At 41.8% G+C, this 23,047-nt stretch overlaps 1 protein-coding gene across 1 annotated transcript in view; it reads left to right on the top strand.

Moving 5' to 3' along the window:
• The window catches only part of TM4SF19 (transmembrane 4 L six family member 19), a 958,828-nt gene that overhangs the window by 620,137 nt on the left and 315,644 nt on the right, over window positions 1–23,047 (top strand). The gene's annotated exons all lie outside the window — the stretch shown is intronic.

The following is a 23,047-nucleotide window of genomic DNA, read 5'->3' as shown; positions in this document are numbered from 1 at the left end:
ATTACTACAGGTGCTGCTCCTTATCCCTCCTCCTCCAGTCTTAGTGGCCCTGACATGAGTGGGCAGGGAGGTTTGGGCGGCTTTCATCAGGCTCTGCAGAGCTTCCCACGTTTCTTATGCAAACTAGATACGGTTCTCCCCCTCCCCTCTCCTTCTTTTCTCCATTTTATTCCTTTGTGTTATAGGCTTTTCTTATTTTACTGTTGGCAGATTCTGACAGGTCGGCTTGCTATAGCATAGGTTGTCTAATGTTCCGTTTTCCCTGCCTGTTCTACTGGGCCTTCAGTATCGCCTGCCTACCAATTGTTTGACTGCAAGAAACACTGTGATACATATGTATGTGGCAGGTCGTCTTAGCCGACGGCCCCTGTGGTTGTAGGCGAATGGCTGTGTTATTGATTTGACTAAAATCAATAAAAGATTTGTTCAATAAACATTGATGGCAAATGATTCACAAGCATACTGATCCAGCCTCTTAATTCTCACATGCCAAGGTTGATCTCTCCAGAACAAGCTGGTTTCATACCAGCATGCCAATGTGGAGACAATAATATTACCTACTAGATAATGTATTGAGAGCACAAAGTAAAGCCCTTCTCCTCTCAATAGATGTGGATATGGTGTTTAGTAGAGTCCACTGGCTCTACCTCTTTAGGACCCTGGAACTTTTCGACCTTGGAAATAGGGTCATACGATGGATTTAAAGCATCTACAGCTCCCCTTGGGCAGTGGTGTGCATCAACAGACTCTCATCCCATGTCTACTGTGGCACACGACAGGGCTGAACCCTCCCCTCCGTTTAGCCCCTTGCCCAACATGTATAAGCACATCCTGATATCACTGGTATCCAGTTCAGGGGTGAACAGCCCCTAGTCAGCATTTACACTGATGATGTGATCCTAGCCATCTTGAACCCGCAGGTATCTCTGCCTTGGTCATGGAGTTTCAGACCTTTGGTGCCATCTCTGGCTTCAAGGTCAACATGTAAAAATTACAAATCTTGAATCTCTCTGTCTTGCCTCCGACTTGAATGGGCCTCTGACTTTATTCCCCACCTTGGGATCAAATTTCAAATTTCATCCCAATTTTTGGGCCAAGCATATTTGGTCAGATATACACAATTGGGAGTGTGTGGACTTTTCTAGCTTGGCAGAGTTGCAGCCACTAAAATGACCATTTTACCAAGCATTCTGTACCTGTTTAAAGCTCTTTCGCTGGCCCCACCTAAACTCACCCTTCGATCAATGCAGGTAGACATCAATAGGGTTGTTTGTAGGGGGAAGAAGCCTTGTCTCCACAAACATCTTATATACTGCCCAACCCGTGAGGGTAGCCTTACAAGGCCTTCCTTGCTCCGGTATTGTCAGGCCTCACAGTTACGGTTCTTAGTAGAATGGAGCAGGCTGCTTACTTAGGAACACTGGTGTTCCATTGACCAGGCAGTGGTGGGTTCACACATCTGGAAGGAACCCTGGCTTTAAATACAAATACATGTAGTAAAATTGACTTGAGTGAGTCTGTGATTACCCATTTCAATCATCACAAATATATTAACATTTTTAATAGCCTTCTGTTGATTTGGGACTTAGTATTAATAAATCCATTATACCTTTCCACAGAACAAATGATCCCAACCTTTTTGCAGTCTGGTTTTACCTCAACAATTGATTTTATAATTTTCCCTGCAAATTTCAAGAAATGTGTGAAGAATATCTTGGTGCATCTGACTGAAATTAGTGACCATGCTCTAATTCATTGTTCCTTTGCCTGGTCATATCTTAGTAAACCAAGTTCACTCTCTGCCCTATACCGCTTTTATCTAGAATAAAGGGTTTTACTTTAAAATGGCAAAAAAATTATTCTAATTCTTTATTCCCCTTGGTTGTAGGGGAAATGTTACCTGGATATTCAAATCTGCTTAGAGCCACAAACAAGTAGCTTAAAAGTGGTGGTCGCTCTCAGTAACATTTTAACTTGTATTAGAACCCATGTATTTTGACCAGTCTTTCAAAATTCCTCACAGTCTACTAAATGGCTTATGGCTAACTGCTCTAAGGCATCTCGAGAATTGCGGAATGCCCTTAAAATACGTCCTAGAAATCTAATACTGATGAGAGACCTTAGGGCAAATTTTAAAGGGCCAGATGTAGATGGCTAAATACCGGTCGGTAACTCCGAAATTCAGTAAATTACTGCGTTACCGACCGGTATTTAGCCATGTGTAATGTAGGTGAGTTCCAACCTACTTGCAAAAAAAGAAATCGATAAATAGCAATTCCTTATTTTGCTCTTGCATTTAAGGAATCGGAAATACCGATTCCTTAAATGCAATGTACGTAGCACTAAAAATATTGCACTTCAGCCTTAAGGAATCGCTAACAGGGTGCTACAGGGTAATACCGAATCGCTAATAGTGAATCTCTTCCCATTCATTCCTTTGGTCCTCCTAGCCCAAAGGAATGAATGGCTAGGTATTCCTTAATAACGAATCTCAATTACCGATTCGTTATTAAGGAATGTTAAGGAATCGCTAATATTTTAGCGATTCCTACCTACATTCCATTTAGCGAGTCCTTAATAGCGATTCGGTAAAAATCGCTATTAAGGACTCTCTAAATGGAAGTTACCTACATCTGGCCCAAAGTGGCAAGAGGAATGAGGAAGAGACAATTTCGGGAGGAAACATGTGAAAGTCTGAGACAAGCATCACTGAGTAAAGACAGCAATGCTTTCTGGAAAGCAACCAACGCTCCACTCTTGAAAGGGGGGGGTCCATCTCTTGATCTTCATGTAGATGAAATTACTTGGTTAACATAATTTCAATATATATTCCATGCTCAATCAGAAGGTAATGGTATGTCTTCAGTGACTTCCTCTCCTACTTCTTTGGCATTGGAGTTTTCATATGAGGAAATTGAACTCACCCTTTTACAATCACCCACCATAAAGGAAACCAGACCAGATGGTGTCCCACTGGATATCTTTCTTGCAAAAAAACATTATTGGCCCCTCTTTTGACTCTAGTTGTTAGTGCTGTAGCCAAATGTCCCCCGTCATTGTGGAAACAATCACAGATCTTTCCAATTTTTAAGAAAGGAAATCTCTTGAATCCAGCTAATTATAGTCCAGTCTCCTTACTGGATAGTACATTCAAGTTAATCGGGAGACTGTTACTAAATAGGTTGGAGAGTTGGGTGGTTGAGAATAATGTCATGGCTGAAATTCAATATGGTTTTGGACAGGGAAGGGGGATGTGTTTAAATGTAGCCCTAATAGAGGCTAAATTTGCCTGTGCAAAGAAATATCATCTATATCTTGCCTTTGTGAAGCTGTTTGCAGCCTTTGAATACGTCATCCACTGCAAATTGTGGGGTGCCATGAAGTCGATGGGCATGGATAACTCCATAATCTTTTTTTATTAGGGAGCTCTACAGAGACGCAGAGGCTGTAATTAGATATGGGACACAGGGAAAATGTACAAACTCTTTCAGAATTGAAAAGGGCGTACGTCAGGGTTGCGTCCTTGCCCCATTCCTCTTCTTGTTATACACTAATAATTTAAGCAAAGTACTTAGTACTGTCTGTAAGGACGTCCCAGCTGTAGGCATACTCTTGCCCCCACTGCTATATGCCGATGGTGCGGTTCTTATGGTCAGTTCTCCTATGGCCCTTCAGCGATCCATTGGTATTTATTCAGAATATATGGCAAAATTGGGACTTTTGGTAAATAAATATAAATATTTTGTGATGGTAGTTGGTACCGGAAAGAAAAAACGAATGCCCCTGCAATTTGATACTAAAACGCTGGAACGTGTGGAGAATTTTATGTATTTGGGAATATTTTTCGATGCTAAATTAAATTGGTTGGCAATGGTTTTAAACAGGATGACACATATGAAAAAAAGTTTAGCGGCACTGTGGGAATTTGCTTACAATTTAGGAAAGAAACCGTGTAAGGAAATGTTGGACATCTATCCTGCATAATCAGCATCTACAGCATCATATGGTGCTGCAATTTGGGGTGCAGCTCAAGTTGATGTTACCCAGGCGGTTGAGGATGGATAAATTCTTCAAAAATTTGCTGTCAATCCCACCCTCATGCCCGAACATCATTTTTCATGAAGAGCTACGCCTACTGTTTATAAATATGGCTAACTATTTGGAAAAGGGACTCAGTTACATTGAACCAAATGGTGCTTGGGGATTTACTCACTCTTCACCGAGCGGCCATTATTCTCGGCTAGCCTATGTAAAGCGGACCTTTAAAGATCTGGACCTACTATTCCTGTTTGAATCTCCATCTCATTATTTTCTGTTCCCCAAATCAAGACCAAAAGATGTATTCATTGCTAGGTCGGATAATGATAGGTGGCAACAAAACCAGTGAAAACGTACAATACTAACTAACCAGGCATTACCCTCTGTACTATTGGGTCATGCCTTCTATTTTCCTTTTGTCTCTAATAATTTGCATTGATTTTTATTGTTGAGGATGAGATTGAATATCTTTGCCCTTATGGTCGGCTACCCATCTCAGGTTTATTCATTCAATCAATTATCCCCTTCTCCATGAAATGAGAGGCCTACCCAATCAATTTCTAATATTTTATCCTTCTACTTATTTTATAAGCTAGATTTATTTTTAATATTCCTATGCTGGGAAAATTGAGTTTAAATTTGCATTCTTATGCACTTGGTGTAATAAACTCTCTAGAACCCCCATTTATATGCCATATGAGAGCGTGCTTCCTGCAATCAATCTTACAGATTAGAAAGAAGTCATCTACAAGAAGGGTTGTTATATCTGATGATGTTTCCTAGGACACAGATCTTAATGTATTGTAGGTGTTATGTTGTGGTGTTATTACATTTGAAGTACGTGCCTTGTTTTTTTGTAGAGACTGTCTAAGCCACAGAGGCCATTTTTTAATTTCATCCAACATTGTTTTTTAAAATTTTTAATAGATGTGTTGCATATGTTTTATCTGGTGTGTATTTAATTTTTGTACTTTCATGCATTTATCAAATGCGAATAAAGTTGATTTGAATTGAATTGAACCCTTGCTTCATGGAAAGCATAGGGAATGGGGACTTTACTCTTACCTGGTCATGAGCTCTGTCTTTCGAGTATGGGATGCTGTGATAACCAACCTAAATAACCCAGAGCTTACCACAAGAGTGCACCATGTTCAGTTTCGACGTTGGCACAATGGCATCTGGAAGCAGATTGGAGGAAGCAGACCGCGTTCATTACCTTTATGTTCTCCTCTAGGTGATGCAGACTTCTTTCCGGCCCCATGCAGAAAGAACTTTGACAGACTTTAAAAAATGGCTAATACTCCAGAAAAATGACAGACAATGCATTCTTGTTGTGGCACTGACACTGCAGCCGTGTGGGTACTCGGTCTCCCAGAACTCTTGTTTGGGAGGTGGTGGAGGAGGAGGAGCACAGCGGGACGCCCGCGCTGAAAAGCGCAGTTTGCCTCCTACGACGCGGGAAATTAGTTCTTGTTGTGGCCCTTACTCTGCTGCTGTGTGGGGACTCTGTCTCCCAGAACTCTTGTTGCAGAGGAGGAGGAGCACAGCTGGACGCCGGCACTGCGCTGAAAAGCGCAGGAGCACAGCAAGACGCCTGCCACGCGCCGCACTAAAAAGTGTAGTCTGCCTTCCGCGATGCAGGAGATCCATTCTTGTTGTGGCACTGACTCTTCAGCCGTGTGGGGACTCGGGGTCCCAGAACTCTTGTTGCGGAGAAGGAGGAGCACAGTCGGACACTGCGCTGCACTGAAAAGCGCAGTCTGCCTCTCACGGTGTGGGACGCACACGAGCCAAGGGCAGTCCTGTCCGTGCCCGTCAGAGACCGAAGGAGCCTGGGCATGGGCGTCCACAGGGGAGGGCAAGGAGGGGCGCTTGCCCCCCCCCTGGATCGCTGGTCCCATTCCATTTACGGACGCCTTTGGTCCGTAATTTTCACAATTACAGCAGGCTGTTCCCCTGCGAGAAGCCCCAGGAGTTTAAATGTTCTCTCATTCGGGGCCTCTCGCACTTCTCTTTGAACTCTAGAGGCTGCTGCAGCCCCTCCCTGACCTCAAGCAGACTGTGGACAGGCTCATTGTCATTCTGTCTGCTGCTGATCATCACATAAAGAATGACAATGGGCCGTCTGCCTTTAACGTGTCTTGAAGGTGAGTGATGAAGTCAAAAGTTTGCCCCCCCTGGAAGGCGATTGATGAAGTTAAAATGTTGCCCCCCCTGGAATCATTTCTGCGGGTTGCCCATGAGCCTGGGCCTACCCTCTTGGTCTCTTTACTTCTTAACATTTTAACATCTTACTGCAACAACTCACTATTCGGCTCATCAAGAGAGGTGGAGGTCGGAATTGATCATAGCAAGAGCTGCAGCTGGATCATTCAACTCACCTTGTGTTATACTTTTGGTACCCCAACATTTATTTGTCTCTGGCTGTAGTGGTACAGTGCCTATGTGATTTGTAGACTCTCTGAACTGATCTTAAGGCACCTCATGCTTGCCCTAGCTGTTTTACTGTGTACTATAGTCCCCACTGGATTTACGTGCACCAACTTATAGTACAAGCACAGTTACAGCTCATTGTACGCCCACAGTTGAAGAACTGCAGTGTGGACATTTGTTTGGATCTGCGTGGGGGAAATGCAGAGTGATCAAGAAATCTTGGAGTGCCGCAACAGGCACAGTAGAGACTATGAATTCTTTCCTACAGAGGGCGGCTGGAGTGCTTGATAAAGAGACAGAGCTGGTAACCCAGGGTCTTTCCCAGTTCCCTACTAACCATATTCTTGTTAATTTTCCCGGGACGCCTGTGATCCCCGAATAACGCCAGCAATCCATCAATTAGAACTGTAGCACAAGAAGCAGAGGGCTGGGTCGACTGTACGGCTGGCTAGCACATACCTCTTTCACCCTTCCTTGTGGTTACTTGCACTGGGGGTCTGAATTATCCCCAACTCAGAAGCAAGCGGCCAGTAGTCTTGATAAGCAACCAACAACCTTTGCATGAAGTCGATTTATCTCAAGCGATGGGCACAATAGGTCCCTGCAGTAAGGCCCTCACTCCATCGTTCAATGGGTAGGGAGGTAGTTCACTTATTGATTTCATTTTGGTATCAACGCCTCTCCTTCAACAAATCTCAGATTTACCATCAAGGCCAGCATACACAGTGACCATAATCCTTTACGTGTCCACATTAGTGGGCCTATACTAGCTCACAGAGGGGGGTTGGGCAGAGTGGAGTATTGAAAATGAGGACGAAGAAAGAAGGCTAAAATGGGCCCAGATAACCCGAGTCAGTTTATGAATCACTAACCATCTTGTGTGTTAATGAGTTAGCTCTGTGCATAGCACCACTAACTGCTTCGGGCGAGGTTATTAAAACCTTTAATATTATCTTGGTTAATGTAAGAGACCTTCTCAGTACTCCCACACGACAACCTGTTACCCTGGCTCCTGGATAGTTTGATTCTGATTATTCCTGTGCGGCTAGGAAATTAAAGGAAGCACTGAGCAAGAGTCTAAGAGATATCACTTTAAATAGAACTTGTTGAAGGGCGTATAAGACAGAATTACCTAGACGCAGGGCAACGTTAAAGGTGAAAATATGGACGAAGCTAATTGAGGTTAGTATTCTTTAAAATATCTCTAGGTTTTTGAGTATAATAAATAGGCCATTTTTTAATGAAGATGTAGGAAAAGCAGTAGGCGCCCATATCACAGAGGAGGATTAGGTGCTCCACTTTGAAACCATGTTCCAGTGTCCTTCTGATTTAAACAGTTTCAATGGATGTGAGGTATGGAACTCAGTACTGCTCTTCAAAGTAGAATAGGTCAAGAAAGTTATTGTTGGGTTGTCAAACAATAAAGCCCCGGTCCCAAATGGCATCCCGCCAGATCTTTATAAATCCTGACCCATGCCTTTGGGCACCCATCCACACAGCGGTCATTAATGCAGTAATAAAACGGGCCCACCTGAATCCTGGGCAATTTCCACCCTAGTGCCGGTATTCAAAAAAGGTAATGTAGATAGTTCTCATTGCTACAGACCAATCTCTTTGTTGAATTCTGTGGTCAAGGTGGTCGGTCGAGTTCTACTAGATAGACTAACTTGCTGGGCAGAGGAAAATAATATTTTGACTGACGTCCAGTTCGGGTTCTGTCCTGTACGGTCCACTGTAGCTCCTCAATTTATTTATAAATATACAGTTGCCTACCCCTGTACCATCTATTTGGCTTTGTTGGATCTGTTCTCTGCATTTGAACACATGAACAGCGTTACGCTTTGGCAGACCTAATTGCCCATCGGGCTGCTTGGGGATATAGTTCATTTCGTGGAGGACCTCCACAGAGACACAAAGGCTGAGGTTAGATATTCACAAGATCTCAGGGTCTACCGCCAGATCTCAATAAAAAGAGGAGTAAGTCAAGGGTGTATTTTAGCCCCTTTTTTGTTCAATTTGTATATTAACAAATAGGAAAAAGTTCTTTTAGATAAAAAGGTAGATTAGCCTCAGGTGGGTCGGCGTGGCCTACCGGTTTTATTATACGCGGGTGATGCAGTCCTTAAGTCTTGGACCGCAAGAGGGCTGCAAGTACTGCTTAACTCTTTTTCCTCCTTTATGGTGGATTTGAACCTGTCAGTAAGCAATTCCAAATCCTATGTGATGCAGATGGGACACCATTCTAGAAAGCTTTATCGGTTCACGGTTGGATCTACCCAAGTTCCCTGTACAGATGTTTTCTCGTATCTTGGTGTACTGATAGATAAAAAGATTAAATGGGGGTTAATAAAACAGAGAAAGAGGGGTGACATAGTGTATGCTAGTATGGCTATTTTTTATTTTGTTTTACGATTAGGTAGGAGACCGATTGCTGCACTCCTACAGTTATATCAGGCTAAATGTCCCACTAAAGCTTCCTATGGAAGTGAAATATGGGGTTACTTATGTTGCTATGAATGAGTTACAAGTGGCTGAGAATACTTTTTTGAAACGCCTTTTATGTGTGCCCCATGGAACATCTAATATGGAGGTACATGAAGAACTCGGGGTGCCCTACCTTTCAGATCTATTGGCTCTTCGCCTCTTAATACTATGGTTAAAGACCTACTTGAATGAAGGTCCATCCTCAAGTAAATTGATTTTGCAGGAGTGCATGGCTCTTGACCATGCTCACCACATTCCTTGGCTTAACTATATAAAGAGAGGTTTTGAAAGACTGAGAAGAACCAACTTATTTACTTACCCAGACACAGTGATCAAGAAAGACCTGGGATCGGTGACGGAGACTTCATAAACAAAGGACACTAGATAGGGAAGAGTGTGAACTGAGGAAACCTAGTGCCCGCAAATTCATTATCTTGAAAACTGTGTATCTTCTAGGGCCTCTTGGTACATATGAGTATTTCTTACTGACCAGGTTTTGCTTTGATCTCCTCTACCTCTTGTTGGCAGAGCCACGCGGGTGTAGTAGAGGTCAGATTTTAGATTCCTGTGGCTGCGATGCTAAGTCTGCACAGGACATGTTTAATTTTTTGCTTTGTAAGTATTATGTGACTCCCCTTAAAACTTTTATTATCTCTATTTTAAGAAGACCAGGATGAACTGTCTAGGATTGTCCCCCGGCAAGTCTTGGCAGAACCTCGAATAAGGATCAGGGACAGAATACTTTTCCTCACAAGTCAAGTATGCTTTTATTTAATTGTCTACTCTTGTTCTAACCCCTATTATCGTTAATTGTCGCACTCACCTCAGCAAGAACGGAGTGGAAACAGTCTGACCCTAGGTTGGGGCTTGCTGTGATCCTATGTGCTTCAGCAGCAGCCACTGGAGAGGTTGAGCACAGGTTCTGTCTTCATCAAGTATAGATGCCCCGCAATATTGGATGCAAACCCGGCTGATACACATGATGAGGAAGTTGCAGCCACCCCTAGCTGAACCAAATGGTAGGCAGTTACAGCCCTGTCCCGGCCAAATGCACATGCAAGTTTGATTTAGCGTGCCCTAGGCTGATGCAAGGAAGTACATAGTGTTCCACCGTTGTCGCCAAGAACTGTGGAGAGACTGGGATACCCTCTGTATCATGGTTCTCTCCTAGTTTTGGTTTCTCAGGCCCTTCACTTTGTATGGGTATTCCTCAGACCAAGACAAAACTGGGCTTCTCCTCCCAGACAGCCTCTCCTCCTAAGGGCCACACAGTCAACTTCCCTTTCTCAGCAGGCAGAGAGGTTTCTATGTAAAAGGCAGACCCTCAGTATCTCCAGCAGAAAGTGCAGCCTTCAGGTAATGTCCCTTTACCTCTAAGAGGCTGGCTGGTAGGCAGCCACTCAGCAGTCCTTTGAGTAATTCTGTGATAAACATTCTTCCTTGGCACGAAGAACTTGGAACTGGAATGAAAGGGGGTTGTTTGTGCCCCACTTTAGACACAATTTCTAGACAAAAACAGGGGTTTTGAATCCACTGTCTCAATCTTCAGAAATTTTTTAGGATGGTTGTCTTTCATCTCACCTTCTCCGGTTGCTCTCCAGAGACAACTAGTATCAAGTGATGCTTCTCACATAAGCGTGGAAGGGTATACTCAGATGTGAGTCCCTTGCTCACTGCACCATCAGGATTCGAGCAAGCCGGGCCGAAGACGGCTGTGATGCCAGAAACCGGTCCCCGGAAGCTTGTTTCCTTTCCAGTATAAGAATTGGCTTGGTAGTTTGGTCTGCCCTGTTCCCATGATGCACTGGGCCAGGGACAGACTAATTTGCATGTAGCCAGGTTCTGAGCTGGGATGGTCCAGTGAGCTAAAAAACGGTGATGGATCAAGCCCTGATCTCTTGACTGGGTACGAGTGTTCTGTTTAATTCAGATACTCTGTCCATCACCACCCCCTTACCTGAATTGTTTTGTCCACCATAAGGGTGGAAGGGTATACTCAGATGTGAGTCCCTTGCTCACTGCACCATCGGGATTCAAGCAAGCCGGGCCGGAGACGGCTGTATTGCCAGAAACCGGTCCCCGGAAGCTTGTTACCTTTCCAGTATAAGAACTGGCTTGGTAGTTTGGTCTGCCCTGTTCCCATGATGCACTGGGCCAGGGACAGACTAATTTGCATGTAGCCAGGTTCTGAGCTGGGTTGGTGCAGTGAGCTAAAAAACGGTGATGGATCAAGCCCTGATCTCTTGAGGGTACGAGTGTTCTGTTCAATTCAGATACTCTGTCCATCACCACCCCCTTACCTGAATTCTCACAGAAAGTAGCACTAGATCTGTGTCCAAATTAGTACTCCCACAACATGGACACAATCAGCATAACATTTTTGCATCTGACTTATCATTAGTGTCTCTGCGGCAGTAATTGTAGGAAGGTAGGATCTGCCTGCATGGTTACCTCCATTTTTTTCATGTTTTTTTTCTGGTTTTTGCCTAGTCCAGCTGGGATCCTACTATTCAGGACCCCAGACGATCTGCGTTCTCCCTTACATTGCTATGTATGTACTTTAGGTAAACTCCAGATTGGATACTGGATTGGGTACTGGGGTACCCTTATCAGTCCCTAGTATATTGTACACCATGTACCCAGGGTATAGGCACCCCAGAGGCCTCCCCTGGGCTGAAGCATGTATTATGCCACCCACGAGAGGCTATTCAAAAGGACACAACAGGTCTGCTACAGCAGCCTGTGTAAGTGTGTGCTTGCACAACTCACTTAGATAAAGGTTCACTATACCTATTTCAATCAATACACTTAAAGACCTATCAGTCACCCCTATGGCAGGCCTTATCAATCCTGAAGGCAGGGTTCTGGGTGTAACCGAAAATTGGGTGTTTGGAGAAGTTAGAAGGGCTCATGTAAAAGTTACACAATATTATACCATGAATTCTTAATATTTTTTCTGGTAAATATATATCGCAGTGCCCTCTGAAAGGGAGAGTTTACACCCAATCCCTCCCACAAGTTCAATCAGAAATGATTGGATACAAATTTCAACAATTTTCCGAAGCACATGACACAAGATAAATTTACAGTATATACAAAAACATCTTCGATTCGTAATGCTTTCTCTTGTTTCCTTTTTATTTCTTTCGACTTGACCAGCGTTATTCCACTCCCTTATGCCAACGCGTTTCGTCGTTATGGGGAATAAACCCACGACTTCCTCAGGGCTGGAAGTAATACATACAGTCACTCATTTCTTTTTTTGGGGTACTTTAGGTCATCCATCACCAATTATATAAAGCACCCTCTATGTGCAGAAGGGGAGTATATAAACATGTGCAATGTCCATCACATGCTATTACATATTGTCTCTCATATACAAACATGTGCAATGTCTATCACATGCTATTACATATTATCTCTCATTATTAGCACTTCCTATGTATCATGTATCATTAGCAATTTCTATGTATCATGTTAAGTCACATTTACATATTGATAAGTGCATATATAGATCACTACCACTCTAAGTGAAACCATGTCATCACATTTTAGTTGCTCAGTGCACCAAGAAATGTCGTAAAACTCTCCTGTGAAGATAACCAAGTGGCTATTTAAACATGCTAAACACACAACGGCAATGGTACCTTCTGTTTCCTGTGTATTTCAAAATATCTGTGGAATACCTGTCAATAACAACACTTAGTGAGCGTTGATACTACGGAGGCACGATATCAGATTCAAAGAGCATAGTGCCCTTAATCAAAATTAAGAAACAGATTCTTACCTGTCCCACGCAGTGACTGTCGGTATGTAGTTTTTCCCAATGTAACCATTCACTTTTTATTTATAAAGGCGCTTATTCCAAATCCAAAATTTCCTCCTACAAAATAATCTAAGCATTACTACATCTGTATATCAAGATACTAGCGCGTTTCAAGCACCGAGCAGCTCGTATGCTACTTACATGTGTATGTGCCGATAGAGTCCCACATATCCAAATATCCACTAAAAAGGTCAAATTCCACATAGTTTATCCAAGAAGTCTGTTAATCACCAGTTCTCTAAAAGTAAATTGAAATGCAAGGTTGGGGTCATACTCAAAAATCCGGGAGTCAAACATGCCACACACCCCTATCCCTTATCATGAAGCCAAGATTCAACTTACTTATTCCAAGTTTCCAAAGAGCACCCAAAAAATAGGTGAATGTGCGCTGAGGCAATACTTCCGCCTCCCACTTTCCCGGTCCCTGCAATCAAGGCGACCGGAAACAAACAAACGAACCATTTACAGGAAATCCAAACGTACCGTTAAGGATTAGGTTAGTATCAGGTTACTATTGTGAACCCCACGTATCTGATTTCTTGCTCTATCGGCGTCTTGCACAATCAAAAGACGCCGCGATCTCGCGTGTGTCCGGAGATATGCCAGTATCATAGAGATAGAAAGGGTGACTACCCCATTTCCAGTGGGGGCGCCATCTTTAAATGGTATAGATTGTATTCCAGAATTGCCACGCAGTCATTAAAAGAAAGGTTCTGGAGCCACTGAACTAAAGAATGAATACATTCTGGGCTCAGACTTGCTCAGACTACATGATTAGGACTGAATAAAACCTAATCCATAGTGCATCTTCCACAATCATTTAAATTTAGCAGTTTTTTATACAACGGCTCCTATTCTATATTAAATACCTCGTTAAATTGTTAAAATGTCAGGCTTGAGACATATTAGTCTCAAGAACGAATTCTAATCACCAATTGCGGCCCATGACTATATCTTCTCATTGCTTGACACATAGTCCAGCTATAGTACGCTGGATTACCTGATAACTAAAATCTCATCAATTCTGTCTTGTGCCCCTTCAGTTACCAACTCCTCAACCATTCATCAATGTTGATTATCTGAGATTCATTTACACCATATGGCAGTATTCATTTTAATCACCTAAACAATACTGAAGCTCCTGATCGCAATTCAGTCCTTCCTCAACCGCTTGCAAGCGCATGATCCATAGGGCTTCGTGCCTCTGCAGTTTCAGCTCCCTATCCCCTCCTGGAGGGTCCTGTCCTATGTGTTCTATACCGTAAAAGTTGAATGTTTTTATGAGGCCTTGTTCATTGCAGGTATGCACATGTACAGCGATCGGATATCTGCAGTCATTATATTTGATAGCTCGCATGTGCTTCCCAACTCTGTCTTTTAATGCTCTAATTGTGCTTCCCACATATTTTCTTGAGCATTTGCATTCAATGACATATCACATATTTTGGCCACAATTAATATTGGTCAATATAGAGAATACTTTTCCTCTATTATCATCGAATGTCTTAGTCTTGTGCCCAGCAAATCTACACATACCACAATTTCCACATTTAAAGAAACCTTTAGATGCCTCAGAAAGCCACGAGGGTGTTATTGGTCGTGTCGGATAACTTGGACTTAACAAAGCCCCTAAGGTACGTCCCTTCCTGAATGTTATTTGCGGTTTATCTGTCAGGAATTCTTTTAGTGTTCTATCGGCCTGTAAAATGTGCCAGTGTTTAAATAGACTCTTTTTTTTTTTTTAATTTTTTAATCCTCATCTGCCCGACACACGTCCCTTAGATGCAGAGAAGACCACCCGACCAGCTCACTGCCATTGGGAGCAATGCCCTGGAAATTGAGCCGCTACACACCTAGGCAGAAATTTTTATGAGTTGGTGGGAACAACCATGCATCTTGTAACGATATCTCAAGGCAGCTTCGTGTCAGTAAATCCAGTATTTAAGTGTCGAGATCTGGGCAGACCACAATACTGAACCATTGAGTAGGTGGGCTTGATCATCGGATATTTTTTGGGGAAAAAAAAAAACCCAAGTAGGCAAAAAAAAAAAAAAAAAAAAGAACTTCACTTCCACTCTGTCAAAAATTTCCAAAATGTCAAAATGTGAGGTTCTGGACTCTACATGATCTTTTCAAGTCTACCTTGGAGGTTTCATAAAGTGAGGTTAGCCATGCTGAGTGAGTGGGAGGGGTGGTGTCCACCCAATGCATGCATATCTGCCGTCTTGCCAACAGGATGGCATAGAATATAAAGGACTGTGCTGCCCCAGTGATGTTCTGGTCAAAACCAAGGATGACAAAGGGTAAAGTTAAGGAAATGTTGGTCTTAATAATTGAATCCAAAGTTACTTTGATCTCCATCCAGTAAGTAATATGTGGGGGCAGTCCCAGAACATGTGTATATCGGAGGCTGCTAACAATTGGCATTTATTACAGCATTTCCCCTCTTGATATTTGGATAAACGTAAAGGGGTGAGATATGCCCGGTGTAAAGTAAACAGGTGGTTTCGTCTAAACCAAGCGGGTTTAACCAATTTATACAGAAGGGAAAAGGATTCTGTCCACCAGTCCTCATCTAATGCCGCAATTTCTCTACCCCATAGCTCCATTGGGAGATGAAAGTCCCCATCTATCTCTTCCAGTATGGACCAATACCAAAGAGCCACCTCCGTGCCTCCTATCTGTTTTTCGACTAGCTGTTGTTCTAGAGGACTAATTCTCCCGGTATTAGGGTCTTTCCTGATTAATTCTCTGGCCCAGCTACTGATTTGTGTGTATTTAAATCTTGACAGTGTCGGCCCTACTTTCTCCCTGAGGACTTCCCACCGTATCAAGATGCCTCAATATAACAATTCACCCCATCTAGAAAGCCCAGCTGTAATTAGAGGGGTTGCCAGAGAATCTTGCAGGCACAATGGAAGCCCAGGAGAGTCCCAAATTTGAGCGTGATTAGAGTAGTACGCCAACCCCACTTTACGTTTAATTTGTACCCATGACTTCAGTTGTGTTAGTAGAGTCTTCAGCCTCACCTTCTTGAAAAACTTTCGATCTCCAAACTTGAATAAAAACCCATCTAATGGGAGGTTTGCCCCTACCATCATTGCTTTAAATAGCTTCCCATTTGAAGTGAGATCTGGTGACTTCATGAGCATTCTTGAGTGGGAAAGCTGGAATGCCCAAGAGTAGTACTGCAAGTCTGGGAGGGCCAATCCACCTTTTTCCCTACTCCTCCTCAGTTTTTTCCAAGCCAACCTCGTGGCTTTATAGCCCCAAATGAAGGAATTTATTTCTTGTTGGCACTTAAGAAGTTGCTTAGAGTCAAATGCAAGGGGAATTGTATTAAAAATAAAAGTCAGTTTCGGAAGGATAGACATCTTTACAATGTTAACTTTCACAAAAATTGATAATCTAAGACCCACCCAGGATCTCAAAAGTGCCCTACACTCTCTAGCGACCAGGTCTAGGTTACGCTTTTGCTAAGGCTTCAATATCTTGTGTTATTTTAACTCCGAGGTAACGCATTGAACGGATTGAGGGCGTCACCCCAACACCCGGATTGGCAATATTCCATGTCATTAGCTCAGTCTTATCGGCATTGATGTCATAGCCTGAAATACTTCCGAATTCCTTGGCCTTTTCAACCACTATGGGAAAAGCATTTGCTGGATCGCTGGTGTAGATTACAATATCATCAGCGTATAGCCCTACTTTCCTTTCCCATCCGCCGAATTTAAATGAAGAAATTCTTGAATCATCCCTAAAAAATTGTGCAAGTGGCTCAATGTATATGTTAAAAAGTAAAGGGGACAGGGGACACCCCTGTCTTGTTCCCCTAGTAATCAGAAAGGGCTGGGTACATACACCATTGACCATAATGCTTGCACTAGGATTTGCATATAAGAGTGCAATTGATCTCCGAAAATTTGGACCGAATGCGAATTTCTTCATGGTTTCAGCTAGGTATACCCAATTTACTCGATCGAACGCTTTGGTAGCGTCGAGGGTCATAATGGCCAAAGGAAGAGAGAACGTAGAGGCTATATCCACTGCCCCAATTAGGTCATACGTAAGGTCCGAGAGTTGTCTACCCTTTATGAAGCCCTTTTGGTCAGTATGAATTATTGAGCCAACCTCGCGTCCTAACCGGTTTGCCAACACAGCTGCAAAGAGCTTATAATCATCGCTGTTTAGAAGCGAGATTGGCCTATAGGAGCCACACTTGGCTGGGTCTTTCCCGGGTTTCGGGATCAGGACAATAATCGCCTCGCCCCATGATTTAGGAGGGGTCACACCGTTTATTAAGATATCGTTAAAAAGTCTTGTCAGCACCGAAACTATTTTGGGTGCTAGAACGCGTAATAGTTCGCCAGGGAGACCATCAGGGCCAGTTGCCTTACCCCTCTTCACCTTTTTAATACTTTCCCTCACTTCTTCCTCTGAAATAGGCCTGTCAAGACGATCTCTTTGTTCAGAGCTAAGAATGAGAAGAGTAATCTTCTCCAACCATCTGGATTTTGATATCGGGTCCTCCAAAGTCTCTTCCTTATATATTTGCTTAAAAAACTCCAAAAATGCTTCTCCAATATCTTTGATGGACGATCTTTCAAGTGTCTCGCCCTCTACAATGATATGCTTTATATGTTTTTTTGCCTGCTCAGATTTAATTTTCCAAGCGAGGACCTTACCCACGGACTCACCGTATTCAAAGTTGGAGAGCTTACTTACTTCCCATCTCCGTGCAACCCTCTCCTGAAGAATATTATCTAGCTTCTCTTTTAAGTCTTTACGCTGTTCTTGTTCCATGTTAGTCCCATTTCCGGAACCAATACGTTGAGCCAATGATGCAATATCCCTTTCGATATTGGCTATCTTTGCCCTATATATTTTCCCTCGATAAGAGGCCCTGTTAGTTATGTAACCTCTCAAATAGGCTTTATCGGCCTCCCATACTATTTTTAACTGAGTAGAGTTTATGTTGGTATCCATGAAAAATTTTGTTTCTTGGATGAGGAGGTCAGTTTCTTCATCCTCTAAGAGAATCGTGCGATCAAATGACCATAAAGTCTGAGAGGATTGCTGAGCCGATTGTAAAGAGAAAGATATAGCGGAGTGATCTGATAAGTGTGAGGGCAAATATGTTAAGTCATTTAGGGGGTCTCTCAATGAGTAACTAAAAAGAGCGTAGTCAATTCTCGACTTGTGATTATATTTATAATTATGGTATGAAACGCCGAGTGCCTCGCCAGCTCTCTCCCTCCATGGATCCGCCAATCCGAGCGCTGACATAACAACCCCCAATACCTGCCTGGATTTCTTATAGGTTAATGCCCTTGAGTTGGGGGATTTATCCAATTTTGGGTTAAGTACCAAATTAAAGTCTCCCATCCAAATTATTGGACCTTGAGTTGTTAGTAGGTGGCTCTGAATTTTATTCAAATATGAGGGATCATCCTGATTGGGACCGTAGTAGCCAACCAAATTATTATTTCTAGCTGATTCAATGTCTCTCCTATCATAACCTCTAGACATAAATTGTTTCTCCATATCCAAAATACATGCATGAAAGTGTATATCATCACTACAATTGTGTCTTGCTCTTAGCATCTCCCCATAAGGAATGGCTCTGATCTGATGCTTAGGATGTGCACTTTTTGAGTGTAGCAATGAATTGCACGCTGTAGGTTTGCGAAACATATTGCTTCGTATCTGATCATCTTTTACGTACAGTTCTACATCCAAGAACACTATTTTCTCTGTACTGATATGAGTTGTAAATTTAATGTCCATATCATTGTGATTCAAGTATTCTAAGAATTCTTTAAGTAGCTGTATGGGTCCCGTCCAAATCATCAAGCAGTCATCAATAAAGCGTCCCCAGTAAGAATATGTTTGTTCCATTTACTTGCTGCCATACCCCAAATCATAAATTCCTCCACCCAACCCATAAAAATATTTGCATAAGCAGGAGAAAATTTTTAGCCCATTGCAACACCCTGGGATTGTCTATACCATGTGATGGCTCCTTAGATGTTTAAGATATGTGTTGTATCTTTAATATAAGATGGTAAATTTACCACTATGGGTTGTAAAAAGATGTCCACAAAGTGTGATAGACGTTCAGTTGGTCCCCCAATGCTAGCAATTATCGGCCTCCTTGGTGGAAAAGGAAGTAATCCCTTTTCATGTCATGTTTTCAAATCACCATTATTAGTTGCTATCAACGTGAACATTGGATTATTAGATACCTTCTCATAGCATTGTACATCATTCAATTGGGAGTAGACTTCATTGTCATTGTCCCTTACATTCATAACCACAATATTTCCCCCTTTATCAGCTTTTCAAATTATAATATCAGGATAAGTGTCTTTATTGCATTTCTTTCTAAACCTGTTAGGTTGTCATTTAATGAATGTCTCATTTCTGATCTTCTCTGTTTGATTTCATTCTGCTGATCAGATAATACTACTATTGGCAATCAACCTAAAAATGAAGGTTTGCGTGAGAAATTCATCAAACTAGAGAAACTAAAACGTGCCGAAATATCTAAATGGTGGCACGGCACAACACTCAAGCATTATATAAAACTGGATAGAATTCCCAGAGGTCTACGTTCACAGATCATTCCTATTTATGACGATCTGGACGAAGACCTCCTACGTATTTGGGAAAAGGAATTGACATCAAGTTCCATGAAATTAATGACAATATTGATAGAAAATGCAGAAAGGAAAGTAGGAAAATTCCAAGCCAACATTGCTCTATTGGAATCTGAGATTCAAGCACTTAATATGCCAGAACCGACTGCAAAAAACTATGAGATTCTGAAGAAAGTAGTATCTGATCATCAGAATGAAATCAAACAGAGAAAAGCACGAAAATTGAAACGGGATGAGGTGGACTATTTGAATGGGAGGGTTTTTACATTTTCGAGCAAATATGACTATTCGGTGCAAACAGATAAAACAAAGCAGGCATCAGCCTGCTTTGTTTTATCTTTGTTTAACCAGCCACACCCTTTAGGGAACTCTTCCTTTATGCTAGAGGTTAACAGAATAAAACGGGGAAGCAGGGATCAGACCAAAAAAGTAGACGACACAAGAAAAGAAGGCGTGGGAAGAGGGGTGGCAGGAGAAGAAAACCCGATAATGAAAACATGCTCTCGGGACAAGAAACAATAATGAATGAACAAGAAAAGCAGGTGGAAGTGGTAAACCTCTCGGATTACAATCTGACAGACTCTATGATTTCTTTGCTTAAAAAAGGTTTAGGCTTTTGTCCTGAATCTATGGGTAACTTATGTACTACAAAAATTGACCTGTTCAAGTTTTTAGGACGCCTCAAACTAAAAAAATACTTTGCACTAAAACCGGATTTGAATAAAAGTATGACACCAGCAGGATTGGGTACTGTGTCAAATGATTTGACTATTAGTAATATCCAAGACACTGTTAATTTACTGTCTATTACAGAGATGGAAGAGGATCCAGTTACAATTGGGAGGGTTTTGGAAGATCTAGATATCAGACCGGACCTTTCAATAGCTAGCGGTTTAAAAAGTAAATCACGATGGTCCCCGAACCTTGTGAGTGGTAATAATGTGGAGATTTTTCATCAACTAGTCCTTGATGACTTGGATAAAAGCGATAATAAGAGATCAGAAATGAAACATTCATTAAATGACAACCTAACAGGTTTAGAAAGAAATGCAATGAAGACACTTATGGATAATCCTGATATTATATTTCGAAAAGCAGATAAAGGGGGAAATATCGTGGTTATGAATGTAAGGGACTATGACAATGAAGTCTACTCCCAATTGAATGATGTACAATGCTATGAGAAGGTATCTAATAATCCAATGTTCATGTTGATAGCAACTATTAATGGTTATTTGAAAACATGGCATGAAAAGTGATTACTTAACACTGATGAACTAATGTACCTGAAAGTCAACCGTCCTAGGTTCCCATGCCTATATACCCTACCCAAAATTCACAAGGGGCTTCCTTTTCCACCAGGGAGGCCGATAATTGCTAGCATTGGGGGATCAACTGAACGTCTATCACACTTTGTGGACATCTTTTTACAACCTATAGTGGTAAATTTACCATCTTATATTAAAGATACAACACATATCTTAAACATCTTAGGAGACATGACATGGGATCCGGGAATGACACTTGTGACACTAGATGTGGTATCTTTATACACGAGTATTCATAATGATTTGGGATTGAAAGCACTATTGCATTTCTTATCTAAAAGACCTGCCAATCAATGGGAACATACTCAAATGATTTTGGCCATGACTGAATTGATTCTGACAAATAACTTTTTTCTATATAAGGACAACTGGTATAGACAATCCCAGGGTGTTGCAATGGGCTAAAATTTTCTCCAGCCTATGCAAATATTTTTATGGGTTGGGTGGAGGAGTTTATGATTTGGGGTACGGCAGCAAGTAAATGGAACAAACATATTCTTTACTGAGGACGCTTTATTGATGACTGCTTGATGATTTGGACGGGACCCATACAGCTACTTAAAGAATTCTTAGAATACTTGAATCACAATAATATGGACATTCAATTTACAACTCATATCATTACTGAGAAAATAGTGTTCTTGGATTTAGAACTGTACGTAAAAGATGATCAAATACGAAGCAATATGTTTCGCAAACCTACAGCGTGCAATTCATTGCTACACGCAAAAAGTGCACATCCTAAGCATCAGATCAGAGCCATTCCTTATGGGGAGATGCTAAGAGCAAGACGCAATTGTAGTGATGATATACACTTTCATGCATGTATTTTGGATATGGAGAAACGATTTATGTCTAGAGGTTATGATAGGAGAGACATTGAATCAGCTAGAAATAGAGTCATGAAGACTAAGAGAAACACAACACTGAAACCTAAGCATAAAAACATTGAGAGTAAGGGGCAGATCAGACTGATTACAGAATACACAGAGATGTGTACAACCTTACGTAAGAGTCTATTTAAACACTGGCACATTTTACAGGCCGACAGGACACTAAAAGAATTCCTGACAGATAAACCGCAAATAACATTCAGGGGGGACGTACCTTAGGGGCTTTGTTAAGTTTGAATTATCCGACATGACCAATAACACCCTCCTGGCTTTCTGAGGCATCTAAAGGTTTCTTTAAATGTGGAAATTGTGGTATGTGTAGATTTTCTGGGCACAAGACTAAGACATTCAATGATAATAGAGGGAAAGTATTCTCTATATTGACCAACATTAATTGTGGAACAAAATATGTGATATATGTCATTAAATGCAAATGCTCAAGAAAATATGTGGGAAGCACAATTAGAGCATTAAAAGGCAGAGTTGGGGAGCACATGCGAGCTATCAAATATAATGACTGCAGATATCCGATCGCTGTACATGTGCATACCTGCAATGAACAAGAACCCATAAAAACATACAAATTTTACGGTATAGAACACATAGGACAGGACCCTCGAGGAGGGGATAGGGAGCTGAAACTGCGGAGGCACGAAGCCCTATGGATCATGCGCTTGCGAGCGGTTGAGGAAGGACTGAATTGCGATCAGGAGCTTCAGTATTTTTTAGGTGATTAAAATGAATTCTGGCATATGGTGTAAATGAATCTCAGATAATCAACATTGATGAGTGGTTGAGGAGTTGGTAACTGAAGGTGCACGAGACAGAATTGATTAGATATTAGTTATGAGGTAATCCAGCGTACTATAGCTGGACTATGTCAAGCAATGAGAAGATATAGTCATGGGGAGCGATTGGTGATTAGAATTTGTTCTTGAGACTAATATGTCTCAATCCTGACATTTTAACAATTTAACAAGGTATTTAATATAGAATAGGAGCCGTCATATAAAAAACTGCTAAATTTATTTGATTGTGGAAGATGCACTATGGATTAGGTTTTATTCAGTCCTAATCATGTAGTCTAGGCCAAGAACTTATTCATTCTTTAGTTCAGTGGATCCAGAACCTTTCTTTTAATGACTGTGTGGCGATTCTGGAATACAATTTATACCATTTAAAGATGGCGCCCCCACTGGAAATGGGGTAGTCACCCTTTCTATCTCTATGATACTGGCATATCTCCAGACACACGGGAGACCCCGGCGTCTTTTGATTGTGCAAGACGCTGATAGAGCAAAAAATCAGGTACGTGGGGCTCACAATATTAACCTGATACTAACCTAATCTGTAACGGTACGTTTGGATTTCCTGTAAATGGTTTGT

Source organism: Lissotriton vulgaris, chromosome 11 (genome assembly GCF_964263255.1).
Source record: "Lissotriton vulgaris chromosome 11, aLisVul1.2, whole genome shotgun sequence".
Taxonomy (NCBI): domain Eukaryota; kingdom Metazoa; phylum Chordata; class Amphibia; order Caudata; family Salamandridae; genus Lissotriton; species Lissotriton vulgaris.
Note: the sequence above shows the minus strand (reverse complement) of the source record. Positions and strands in the feature narration are given on the sequence as shown.